We start from the raw sequence: 13,416 nt of genomic DNA on the forward strand, positions 1-13,416 counted from the left end.
ATTGATGGGGTTCCCTCTCAGTTGTCCCTTCTCAAAGTTAAACAGCCTCAACTCTCAGCCTTTTCCTGTGAGAGAGATGCTCCTGTCCCTTAATCATCTTCATTGCCCTCCACTGAACCCACTCAAGGAATTCCATGTCTCTCTTGTACTGAGGAGTCCAGAACTGGACAAAGCAGTTCAGGTGAGGCCTCACCAGGGCTGAGTAGAGGGGCAGGATCACCTCCCTTGGCATGCTGGAATGCTCTTCCTGATGCACCCCAGGACACCTTTGGCCCCTTGGCCACAAGGGTACTGCTGGCTCATGGACAGCTTACTGTCAAAGAGGACCCCCGGATTCTTCTCCGCAGAGCTGCTTTCCGGTAGCTCAGTTTCAGCCTGTCCTGGTGCCTGGGTTATTCCTCCCCAGGTGGAGGACTCGGCATTTGTCCTTGTTGAACTTCAGTAATTTCTTCCCTTCCCATCTCTCCAGCCTGCCAAGGTCCCTCTGAAGGGCTGCAGAGCCCTCTGGGGTATTGGCCACTCCTCCCAGCTTTGAGTCATCAGTGAACTTGCTGAGGAGGCATCTGCCCCTTCACCTAAGTTCAAAGATAAGCTAAGTATTGGACCCAGCATTGAACCTTGGAGGACATCATCATCAGTAACAGGCCTTCAACAGGCCTTCAACTAGAACCTGTGCCACTGATTATGACCCTCTGGGATTCAACCGAATTTCAGTCCATCTCACTGTTCACTCATCCAGTCCACATTTTCTGAATTTGCCTCTGATGATATTGTGATAGCTGAAAATCTTGAATCTTCTGCTGGCCACTGTCTGATATTTGCTCTGTGGTCATGAAGTGCTATTAAATAGACTTAATGAATAATTAAAACACAGAACTTCTCTGATTATTCATGAGCAAGCGTTGCATTCACATGGATGCCGCAAGCATGAGCATGAGACTCTAAGATGCCAGAATGTCCTCTGTGTCCTCGAACTAGTCCCTCACTGAATCTGGTTAGAAATGCCCTTGAGAAATGCCCTTGAATATGGTTAGGAACAGTCTTGAGAATCTGGTTAAAAATGTCTTTACATTGAAGTTTCAATTTAGAACTGCCTTCATTTAAATAAGCACAGCGAGCAGCAGCAGTACAGATTTCCTTCTGATAGAGTATCACCCGCACAAACACATGAAAATAGACTAAAAATACTGAAGCATCTTTTTTTTTCTTTATTTCCTCCTAGATCATTGTGTTTTAATGAACTTTAGTACTTGTCATGAAACACAGGATTTCCTGACCTGATGAAAGAGCCCTAAGACCTTTCTAATCAAGACTTAATAGTTACCTTCAGCTCAGAAAAGGAGCTCTATAATTTATCTATTGATCTACCAGCATTAAACAAAGAAAAAATATTTTTCCATAATCATCTCTTTCACTGGAATCATTATGCTTAGCCTCATCAAGATTCTTTGCAAGATTTTGTGAATTTGCAGAGGGATATGACAAGAGTAGCTCCCCAACCAGGTATTTCATTAAAAATATACATGAAATATAAACAAAAATTGCCTTAAAATCTACACTGAAAAAAGTAAAAAATTATGCAGAGAAGCTTCTAATTACTATCATCTTCAGCAGACTGCAGATGAAAACAACAGCAGCCTCTGTTTGTGATACATAGCTGCTCTGCTCCTGCCCTTTCCTTTGAGAAAAACTTAGCTCTCAGATTGAATACACCAGCCAGCCAAGTACCTACCAAATATGGCTTTTTTAGACCAGCTTTTTTCCTTTCTTAATTGTCCTCAATATTTCACCTATCAATACCCTGAATTTCCTCAGAGATAAAAAGAAACAATCTAGACAGCATCTTCCCCACAGTAAAAATAGTAACCACACTATGCCATTAAGAAACCAGAGCCCTATTTATTCATTTCACACTTGGTTTCTGGAGGAGACTGGTTTGTTTCTGTCCCTGGAGGAAGTGCCTGGTATGAGGTTTGAAACGTCAGGGATAATTAAGACAAACTGTGCTTTTTTTGCCCCAGCAAAGGAAATATATCCCTTAAAATAACTCCCTACTGAAATCTCTGAACAAAAACCAGCCCAGCACTGTTGAGGTAGCTTACAATGCTAAATCAATTGTCAGCATTAGCAAGGCTCTGAACTGGAGCATCTTGCTGTTTCATTGCAATCCAGCAGCTACTGTGCTATCAGCAGGTAAAAGTACAAATAGAATGCTGAATAGTCAGATATGAAAGAGCTGGTACAGGGATCAAATAAAAAGACATATAACAAAGATGTTTATGTCTCAGAAACCTAAAATATAATTACTGTAAGGTCAAAGTTTAGAGATCAGAGGCATTCAATAACATTTTTCATTCAGCCATTTTAGTGTCAGAAGTCTTCAAGCAGTGTTGCAGTTCATGTTCACTTAAGAATTGTGAAAATTACTGTATTCTGTACAGCCAGTTCCCCACTGCACTGTAAAAACATCTCTAAGAAACACTGAGCAAATTTCTCTGCCAAGGCGAACTGATGTCAGACCTTGGTTTCATGTCTGCTCATCAAGTTTTAAGACAGGAAGGCAGTCATTTTCTTCCCATTTTTGTTTACTAATCCATCTTCACGACACTGAATGAGTCCAAACATCTAATTTTTTTGAAAAAAGTTTCCATCACACTGAGTTATTACAGTGACTTTAATCTGTCAGTGCTTGATTTTCCAGCAATAATTCAATAGATCTTGGATTCCATATTCTGAAATCTTTTTGGAATTACCAGTGCAACGTTAATCCCCTAACATTTTCTTAAGCCATTATGTTATGTAGTTTACTTTTTTTTTAATGTTTTAGACTTCTTTTTTTTAACTAAACACAGTAAAGAGTTTTTCTTGCTCTGACACCTTTTCTTATGAGCTAATGCTACTTAGCCCAAATAAGACATTGATGATAGAGTGCTTTGTAAAAAGAGTTTTTCTGTGTTATAACACAATGTTTAATATAATGGAAAATGTAGTTTAAAATACTAGAAAAACAAGTCTGCTTTTCAGTTCTTGTAAGCTATGTGACAGAATGGCATGCAACAAGACCCTATATAGGATGACAGAAACTGTGATTATTACAAGAACACTAGAATTTGTTCATAATTTTTAGATCTGTCTCATCAGACCACTTTCATTCAAAACATATGAAAACTGGATGGAAACCTCTGTTAAATTGTTGCAGTGAAACCATATTAACATATTTTTTAATGGTACTGGCATAAAGGACTTTAAGAAAGGTATTCATAATGAACTTGGTTTCTGCTCAATGTTTCCTTCCCTCTGCTTTGTTTGCCACAGTGGATGATGGAACTCCCCCTGAGATGGAGGGGCTCAGAGGTGTTAAATAGGAACCACAGAAGCAACAGCACTGTACTTAGGCACTAACCTAGAAAAGCTGGTAGGAAAATGTTGAAAAAAGGTCAAGCCCCTCTCCAGTATCTCTTTTCTTTCTTTAAAACACTGGTGGTTTTGGCAGGAAAGCTGATAATGCTATCTCTTCTCCACTGTTTTTGATTGTACTATAGCTACCTAAGATAAGGGAGCCAGGGTTCAATACACTTTTCTAATGTTACTTAGGAAACAAGACAGTCACATGAAAGCAGAATTTCTGAGTTCCATTTTGTGCTTTAAGAGTCTCATATATCCCCTGCAACAGAAATACACAATCTTTGGAGCTGGGACTGGAACAAAAATGTTCTTCATAAGACCCTCTGATTCTTATGCTATCTTCTAATCCCACACAAGTCATAAAATATTCCATTTAAAGCAGAAACATTTCCGTATGAAGATTTTGAGATGTTCCCTGTCTCACATGCCTTAGAATAGCCTTCATTGGTAAGGTGGGTGATATGGCTCCCATTTCTTTCAAGTGGGGAGGACAGCTACTGAAGAGAATTGATCCTGACTCTTCCCATTCTGTCAGGTTGTTTTACTCTTGCCTTTATAGAATAAGTGGGACATTACCACCTCCATTGTACTTTCCTTCAGCAGTTATGTTTTAAAAAGAAGAAGGGATCTGTTTGTCTGACAGTTCTCTCAGGGCAGATATATTCTGAGTATACCAGGTGGAACAGGCTCCTGCTCTTGCACAGAGATATCCACATTGTGAATGCTAGTGAAATTCAGATGTGCTCAATATTCAATTGTTCAATTATGTGAAGCTTTAAGCATTTCAAGACTTCTCCTAAAGTAGAACTGTAGGACATTAAATACCCAAAGGTCTTACATAGGAATGTCTTTGGACATTAAATCCTTACAGTGGGATGGCAGCTGAATAAGCTTTGAGATTTTTTGCATTAATTGCCTTCCAATATCATATGAGATATCTTATTCTATCAGTTTATTTGGCCCCAAATAACTTTGTGCTTGATGTCTTGAATCCTAAAATTCTAACCTTGCCACAATTGCTGGCATCACAAAAGTTTGTTGTGGAGCTAAAGACTGTAAAGCATCCTACTACTATGGTAGCAGGATAGGTAGGTAAAGGAGTAGTGCCAGGACCTGAAACTATTTTAAGTACCCTTGAGCACTTTGGCTTTTCAGGCTTCATGTATTTACTTACTTTCCTTATCAGAAGTACTTCCAAGTCATGTTATGTTTAAGAAATTAAAATCAGGGCAGCTCTACAAATTCATACTAATACTTCCCCCTGAAATACCTAGAATGCCTTTAGTAGATATAGTGGCACACCCACAAGTACTGCCATAGCTCTTCTAGGATGAATCAGATATCATTGAGTGATGTGGGGGCAGTAAAAAAGTAAAAAGCTCTTTAAATTAACAAGTGCTTCTTTCATGTCTGACCATCCTCATTTGTCTGTGTGTTAGCACCTACAAATTATGCTGGAAAGAGAAATAACTTGGAATCTGACTCTGCATGAATAGCAATGCTAATCTAAGATGTGAAGCCTGGCTTTAGTGCTCATGTTTGCATTAGCAATAAGTAATCTTTTCAGCTATATAAAGGGGGAAAGCAGTAGTACAGCCCTGGGAATCATAAACTCTGGCACCATGGTGAGGTCTTACCCCTTACCTGCTGAATACAGCAGACAGTGGCCAGATGTGAGTAGACAAAATTTTAAAAATACCTAAAAAAAGGTAAGAAAAGAAAATTGGTTAGGCAGAAACACCTTTAGGGAACAAAATCTTTTGTGACATAGTTTCATTCAGAGAAGTTCCTTTTTCCGAAACACAAGAGCTAGTGAACAAACAGCCAGCATCTTTGGAACAGATATTTACAAGCAGCAGCTACAAGCATCAGCCCACCTCCACCATAGACTTAAGGACAGAATTGCTTATATCTGACACAGAAAGGAGAAAACAGTGGTAAAATAATGGACTAATTGACACATGACTATATTACGAATGGCCACAGTTCAGGTACTGGTCATGAATATTGCTCTTCAAAGAGCACAGCAGGAGGAAAATAGTGATTCAGAGGGAGAGATGTCTCTGTGGGAAAGCCAGTAATTCTCTGAACTTGTCAGACTTACCTTGCAAGCTCCACACAGATTCAGACAAAGCTATGAATGTACCAGTGCTTGATGGATAATTCCAGGATAACACTGTTCTCTTTGCCAATGCATATTCTTTAATGTCTTGGCAGCTCACAATGGCTCTTTCTAGCAAGTCCTGCTTCATGTAGCGCACTCTTAGAAAATTCTTATGAAAATCTGCCTGCCAAGATAGAAAATGTATTCTCTCTCATATTATCATAACTTTTTAAAACTGACTGTCTGGTGGCACTGGAACAATTTATCCAAGCAAGGAACATTGCCCAAAATTTGCCCCATAACAAAAATCTCATTAGAAGTATGTTATGGATGAAATTATTTATCCCTTACTTGAGAATAAACAAATAATGAAGATATTGCCAGTATCCTAAAATCAAATATTGTGAGCACTGGACTTCTGGATTTAAGACTAAACTTGAAAAATCTAGTGTAAGAAAAGTACTGTTATAGTTGAACAATGCTAATTTGGCCATAATATCATTGCAGAATTTATAAGACTTTTTTTTTTGCTTTGGGACTCAAATTAAATTAAAGCATGTTATTGCCTCATTCTTCTGTACTAAATAAAATCAGAGATTTTTTACGGGAAAATTATCCTGTGTAGAACAAAATTCATCAATTTAAATAATGAAAAATCCATCCCTTGGGACCATAGCTCTGAAAAGTTTGAAAATGGTGGTCAAACTTTTCTAAGTGTACAAAGTGCCTTGTGTTTCACGGGATTTTCACACACAGTTTCAGATGTATATAAGAGCAGTCTCATAAAAGTGTAAAAGTATGTCTAAGGGCAAAGGTTTGGTACTTAATGGCCTGCAACTCCTTTATGTAATGAGGAAAAAGGAATATATGGTTTAGTTCGAAGACTGCCTGTAGTTTAATTGTGTTGGTGTGTTTTGTCTTTTAATCAGGTGAACAAAGAATGAAAAAATATGTCTGTCTTCTGAGGCCAAAGAGAATTCACTGAAGGAATAGATGACAACTAAGTGTTTTGCAGATGTCACCTATTAAAAAACAGTCATGACTTTCTATTCAAGTACACAATTAAGGCCTCCAGGAAAAAATTCACAACCTTAGTTCAAGTTCTTATCATTGGCAAGCCAACCCCAGCAGCAATTTATTATCTGTCTGATATGTTTGACCTGCATAAGTTTGCACATTTTTTCTTGCAAAAAACAAGGCACACCATTTGGGAATAGACAGGAGAAGAACCTCTGTTAAGAGAAGGAATATCTGCAGAAAAAATGGTAATCTTACTGCCTGAAAAACAGTAGCCAATTATTCCAGAAAACAAAGTAGAAAAAGAATTCTGTTGAAGACTAAAGGCAATTTTCTATGCTGAAAAGGTTAGACATATGAGCTACTGACCATATATCTGGCTTATATCTGGAGGTCTATAAGTGAGTAAAACTAAGCATTCTGTTAAAGTGAAAATTTCTATGGTTTGCATATTTAAAAGCACTCTTTATGAATGTTCATCTTCTTTTCAGAAATATTATTATTGGAGTTGTCATAAGCAGATGTCTATAAAATTGAAATGAAATCAGACACCAATACAGCATTCTGAATTTATTTGGGATTCAAATGATCTTTAGTATGTGCAAATCATTAAAGTGTTAATCTATGCTTGAGGAGTATAAGGCTTGCTTCAATATTTTATAGGAGGGATTTTGATCTATGATTTATCAGTCAACAGACAGCACTAAAGGCAGGGTGTGTTTTTTTATTTGGAATCAATTATCCTCTTGGTAGATAAAGTTTTTTTATTTCTATTTCATTTTTTGCCATTGAAAAAAAGTTTGGCATATGTCCGTCAAGTGACCACCCATGTAAGTAATATAAAATGCAAGTTTTCTTCTGAACTGAATAAAATATTTTTATGGTATTAACAGTTGGACATAACACTTGTTTTTTTTATTTGCAGGTCTTGTTGAACCCTGTCACATATCTTGACTTTTCCTCTCCTGTGCCATTTAATGCTGCTTTTCTTTTTGTTTTCTTCTGTCTCTGATGCCTGTAGATTACTAGGCAAGAATTTGACAAGTCCAACAGAGTTTTCCCATTCTTAGCATTTTCATCTCATAGTGTATATAAAACCACACTGCAATCAGTGTATACTTTACCTTCTGCTGCTATGGCTGACTGCAAAGTATTAGGAGAGGCTAGTAGTGTTAATATTGCCATTTGCCTGAAAAAGAAAATAGTCTGAAAAACTAATATCTGAGTTACAGATTTTATGACAAGCCTGACTATCATTTATTTCTGAACTGTTCAACAACAACAAAAAAATGCTAGTAAGTGTGTAACATGGATATTTCCTAATTGAGTTCCAATTGTTCTGAAACAGCATTACTTTTCTGAAGTTCTGAAACACCATGGCTTCTGGTTCTACAAGGAGCTGTGCCTGCTGGAGAAACATTCTACCTACCAGTAAGGGCAAAAAATTCTAACCCACCCACAGAAACTAGAGCCAATTCTTGTTTGGTTATTTAGACGGATATCCCCATCTTTTGGGTATGTAGATGCTGGCAGTTTATTGAGAGTTCTTTGCTATTGAGTTAGACCCAAAAATCTTCTTTCTGAAAAGAGGACACAACCTTGATGAGGGTTTCCCAGGACAAATTTTGCAAAAGTCCTTTTAGGTGTAGGACTATTATCCTGTCATCTGATGTTCAAATTGCCTAGAAGAGACAGAAAAGAAAAAAGGCCAAAGGCAAACATTTTGTTCATCTTGTGAGAGGACACATAAGAATTAGGAGCATGTTTTTAGTATGGTTCCTGTACTTTTATCAACTTCTGATAGCATGTCAGCCTGCCAGGAAGTTCTCCTCAGAAAAGCCCGGAAGAGGCTGTGATCTTCTAAAGACTAATGTCTCTAAAATCCAGCAGTCAGTCATAACCATGAAACCACTTTAAATCTTAAAAAAAAATTGTTGCGCAGTGATACAGACTGACCTACTTCAAGTCAAACAAATATTGTTTTGGAAATTTTCTTGTCTATATACAGCCCAAAGCATCAGTCCCTCTAAAATAATTATCTTCCTTTGGACTATGCAAGCAATACAAGGACTGCAGAATTCAGTTATGTGTCTCCAAAAATACTCTCTGAAGCAATCAAGTCTCAAGTGAACTTTCACCCAGTTCCTCACGTGTATTTCATATTTTCTGTAGTGTTTCTGATAAGAAGTCTCTACCAGGAGCTGAGACCACATCCTCATTACCCTGGATGATGGCTGTTTGGGTCTGCATGCAACAACAGTTTTGTTATAGGTGGTGCAGCTTTATTAAGGCTCGTGACTGCGTGTGACATAAAGGTGGGTGACTGGAAAGATAGTCTTCTCCTAAACTGTGCTCTTATTATGCAGCAGCCAACCTAGTTGAAGAGCATAATTTCTTTATGTGAGATACTGGTTATATGAGGATTGTCTGTAGCCAAATTTCTAATGTAAAAATTCTATTATTAAGAAAGGGTTTGGGTTCATTCATTTTCTTTCAGTGACAACAATGTGCTAGCTGTTTGTATTATCCCTATGACAAGTCATATGTAGCAACAAACCTAGTTCTTTCTAGAGATAAGAATTGTGCAATGCAAGATTCACGGCTTCTTCAATAGATCTTCATAAACTGAAAGGGATGAATAGCATAGAGAAATTCAAGTTTTAAACCCCAAATGGATAAAGTTACTGAAAATCCTCCTGTGGGCAGAGAAATGCTAGTGGACTAAGATATGAAGTGCTAGTACACTTCACAAACCCTGAAAGAAAATGAAATCTCTGTTTAGGCAAATTTTTCATGTATATATGCTTTTCCATGAAGCTGAAGTAGCAAGAACAGCTTTTTTTTTTTTGGAGCCTTACTACCAAAAACTTGACAGCAAATTTTTCAGTGAAGTTCTTATTAAAAAGTGTATTAAATATACACATTTTCAAGGTAGTTAGAGTTTGTGTAAATACAGTTTTTTCATATGGATTTCATACACATTTTCTGTGCTTGCTTATGTGAACATCTGTTGTGATCTGGATTTCACTGTAGGATAATCTGGCTTTACACATCAGTTAGGAGGAGCAGTTTTTTATGAGAACTACAAATATAACACATTGCAAAATATTATGAAGAAAGGTAGGAGGCAAAAAAGAAAATGGCTAGCTGCCAGTAAGAGTCCAAGATATTACGCTGAACATACCTTGGTATGAACTTGTGTAATGTTCATGCTGATTTGTACAAGATCTGAAATACAATGATGATGGTGTTGCTGCTGAGTATGCCCTGATTTGTATTTTTATGGTCTTAACCACAGCTTTCAGCATGAAACTTTGTATATTTCTGTAATGCTGGTGCTGGCATTGTGCTTTCAAACATATTTTATAAACATCACTGCACTGCTATGTATTTTCAGAAAACTAAAGCAGGTTTTGTGGGTGCTGTGATATATACCTGCTACTGCTGCTAGCTTTTTGCTTCTACTGTTGTTCCCTTGGCTCACATAAAGTTAGCTTTCATTTAGTTCCTAATCCATTTTTGTTAATTACAAACACCTTTCATTAGAAATTGTTTCAATTTAAAGAGAGAGGAAACGTAACGATACTTTTGAGAGCAACACTTTATGGAATACATTCCTAAAGCTTTTATGAACCCCAGATATGTATTTACATGTATGCAATTTATCTTGTGGATGCATCACAGACGATGTTAGGGAATCCTGCTTCATCATTAGAAATCCTGTTATATACTTCCATTGACTTTTCACAAGATCTTGATGAGCTACGTTCAAAACTGAATATGTGGAACTAAGTCTACATTAAAAAGGGGTAATTCAGGTATGAAGGTATGAATAAACTCACATCCTAAAATATATCCTTGTACGGCTTTCATTTTGCCAACACCGTGTTCTTGACATAACAAATACAATTAGCCTCACTTTCTTACCCAAAACACACATTAGCAATGAATTCCTCCCTGTGGTACACGGTGGCTGCAAAGATTTCTAGCACTGTTCTCTAAAGCCTGAGGGGGATTCTAGCACAGCACCTGCTCCTCTCTTTGATTAGGCATCACCAGCAGCCCCCATGCCTTTAGGCTGCATCTCTGATTGTAGCAATACACCTGGAAACTTCTTGGTAAGACAGGATTCTTGTGTTTGGGAGTTCAGTTAGTTTCCTCATCCACAGCTCAATGCCTTCTTAACAGCTTCACTCTTTTGATGGTTTTCTGTGGTTTAGTCCTCTCAATTTTTTTCTGATTGATTTATGACATAACTTTATGATGCTGTTTATCTTCTTCAATATCAGTATTTCAGACAGTTCTTATAAACACAGATTAGGACAAGGTAAAATGTAGGAATGTGCTTCACTTTATTAAAAAAGCATTAAACTGCTTCTGAATTTGGGACCTGGAGCCATGAGTCTCTTGGCTGCTCTTTAGGGTTTCATATATATCCTTTGTATTTTGAATAAAACCAGAGATTCTCTACTTCTAGAAAATATTTTAGTGAATTTCAGGGGATAACCCACAGTTTTGTATGCTCTGCAGGCTTCTGGTTTTGAATGATGGGCCTCAGGTGGATATTAATTTTGGTGGTAGAAAGCAACTTGCATGACTGCACACACTTTTCTGAGAGGCACATATTTTCTTTCTACTAACAATCTAGTTGACAGCAGGTGCTTTTGCATGGATAGTAAAAATAGTTTTAAAAAATAACCTATTATATTATTTTTTACTTTCTCTCCCCTCTTCTTGGAAATAAACTCTAAACTTACTGAATAATTGTTTTCTTCTCTTTTTTAATCACAAATAGGTATTCTTTTCTGTACATTTTTGATTAAAAAACTGCAGTGGTTTGCCAGGATGTTCTTGGATCCAGTTGACACCTTGCTGTATGATGATGGAATATGCAGCTTGTCTTGGGGTGACTTTATGATGTGTATCCCCTATTGCTGCTCTATGCCCAGAAATTAACTTTGTGCCTTTCTGTGCCTTTAAACTGAGCCTGAGAGGGGGGAGAGGAAAAAAACAAGCAAACTTTTCAAAGCAGTTGTTCAAGGACACAGACACACACTCCTCTGCATTCTTCTGCTGCAGCAGCAAGAGCAGAGGAAGCACCCTTCTTGCTTTTCAGCCAGCTTTCAGCTCCTTTTCTCCAGAGGGAGATGGAGAGTTGAACTTTGTTTTCCTGGGACTTTGGTTTTTCCCTTCTTCTCTTCTGGACTGTTTCAACATCAGAACACATCAGGAGAATTCCGAGGCCCTGGAGGTGGGCCCACACCAACCCAGCTCAGAGGAGGAGGAGAGAGACCACACCTACGAAAGGGCTCTGAAATCTTCCCAGGTTCTCTCCACTGCGAGAGGTTTTATTATTTAGCATTATTATCCTTTTCCTGTGTGTTTGTTAAATAAATAGGTTTTTTTCTCTCTTTCACTTTCCTCCGAGGAAAATTTCTTTTTTCCTGAACCAGATGGGGGAGGGATGGTTGTAACCTGCCTTCTATCAGAGGATTTTTTCCTCCAAATTTGTCCAAACTGGCACACATCTGGATTTCCATTTCCAGGCACAAATAAATGAGCTTGAATCAGATTTACCACTTTTCACAGCTATAGTGAAACAAATGCATGAAGTGTGGATTGAAAGGCAAGTTAATTGCTAATAGCTGCTCCAGCAAAACAGAAAATTAGCAGAGGTTCTGGCTTATGGATCTGAACAAAATCTTTCAAAAAAGCCCACCGAGTCTCTCATTTTTTCAGCTTTTCTCAGCTGGTTTAACAAAAGCTGGTCTAACTTTTCTGTATACACCTTGTCTTATTTAAGGACACTCTGACCGTCATAGTTAATAACTACAGCATTGCTAATACCTAAACAACATAAATAAGAGCATTGTTTGATTTTCTTGTTAACCAGATGTTTATGGCATGATACTAATCAGCCAAAATGTCTATATTCTGGAAAATTACACCCATTTCACTTTATTTTACTTCAGTTTTTGATACTCTGATGGTGAATTGCTCTGTTCACTATGGTACGTGTAAAAAATTGAAAGGACACAAAGTGAACTTATTGACAATGATGTCGAAATTTTCAACTTTTGCTCAATTTTATTTTGCTGATAGAAGAAAAACTTGAAGAAAACCGTATTTTTAGTTTGAAAAATACCTTACACAGTTCTTGTAAGGGAAGCCCAGGCTTGCAGAGAGGCTAATGCAATGTAAAATGATAAGCTTCAAAACCTATTGATTACTCCATATATATGCAACTCATTTCTTATTGAAAACTTCATTTTACTTAGAGAGACAATTTAGTATTGGACAACATGAATCCTGCAAATGGTCTTAAGACCCATCCTGTCATCGTTTGTTAGTAGATTATGTGTTTGTTGCCATGAATAATCCATTACCCTTTAAGCAGTGAGCACTCAATGCCAGGTAGTAACTGCTTATAAAAATAGACCTATTGGCTGCAATTCATAAATTGTCTCACTGACCTGAGTAAGCACATGGATAAATGTTTTCAGGATTGCACTTACATGTTTTTGCCTATAAGTAATCAGATTGTATGCATCTTTAGTACTCAAGTTCAATATCACTGAAATATGGCAAAAATATACAAACTTGCCTTTGTGTTCATGCCATTCTTATCATTTTATTGTCATAACTCTTTTAACCCATCCCCTCACAAATCTTTACCAAAATGGAAACCACATTATATTACAAAATACAACATCTCTAATAGTAATTTCCAGTGATTTTTTTGGTTTTTTTCTGTATATGTAAATGCTGTTTTGTGTCTCACAAAGCAAAAAACTTCTGTGCTCTTCTAAGAAAATCATCTTCATCTTTAGGGAGAAGTATGGTTCATAGTGTTTGAATATTTTCACTATAAACTCTCAAATAATATTAAG

This window comes from Corvus hawaiiensis, chromosome 5 (genome assembly GCF_020740725.1).
Source record: "Corvus hawaiiensis isolate bCorHaw1 chromosome 5, bCorHaw1.pri.cur, whole genome shotgun sequence".
Classification (NCBI taxonomy): Eukaryota; Metazoa; Chordata; class Aves; order Passeriformes; family Corvidae; genus Corvus; species Corvus hawaiiensis.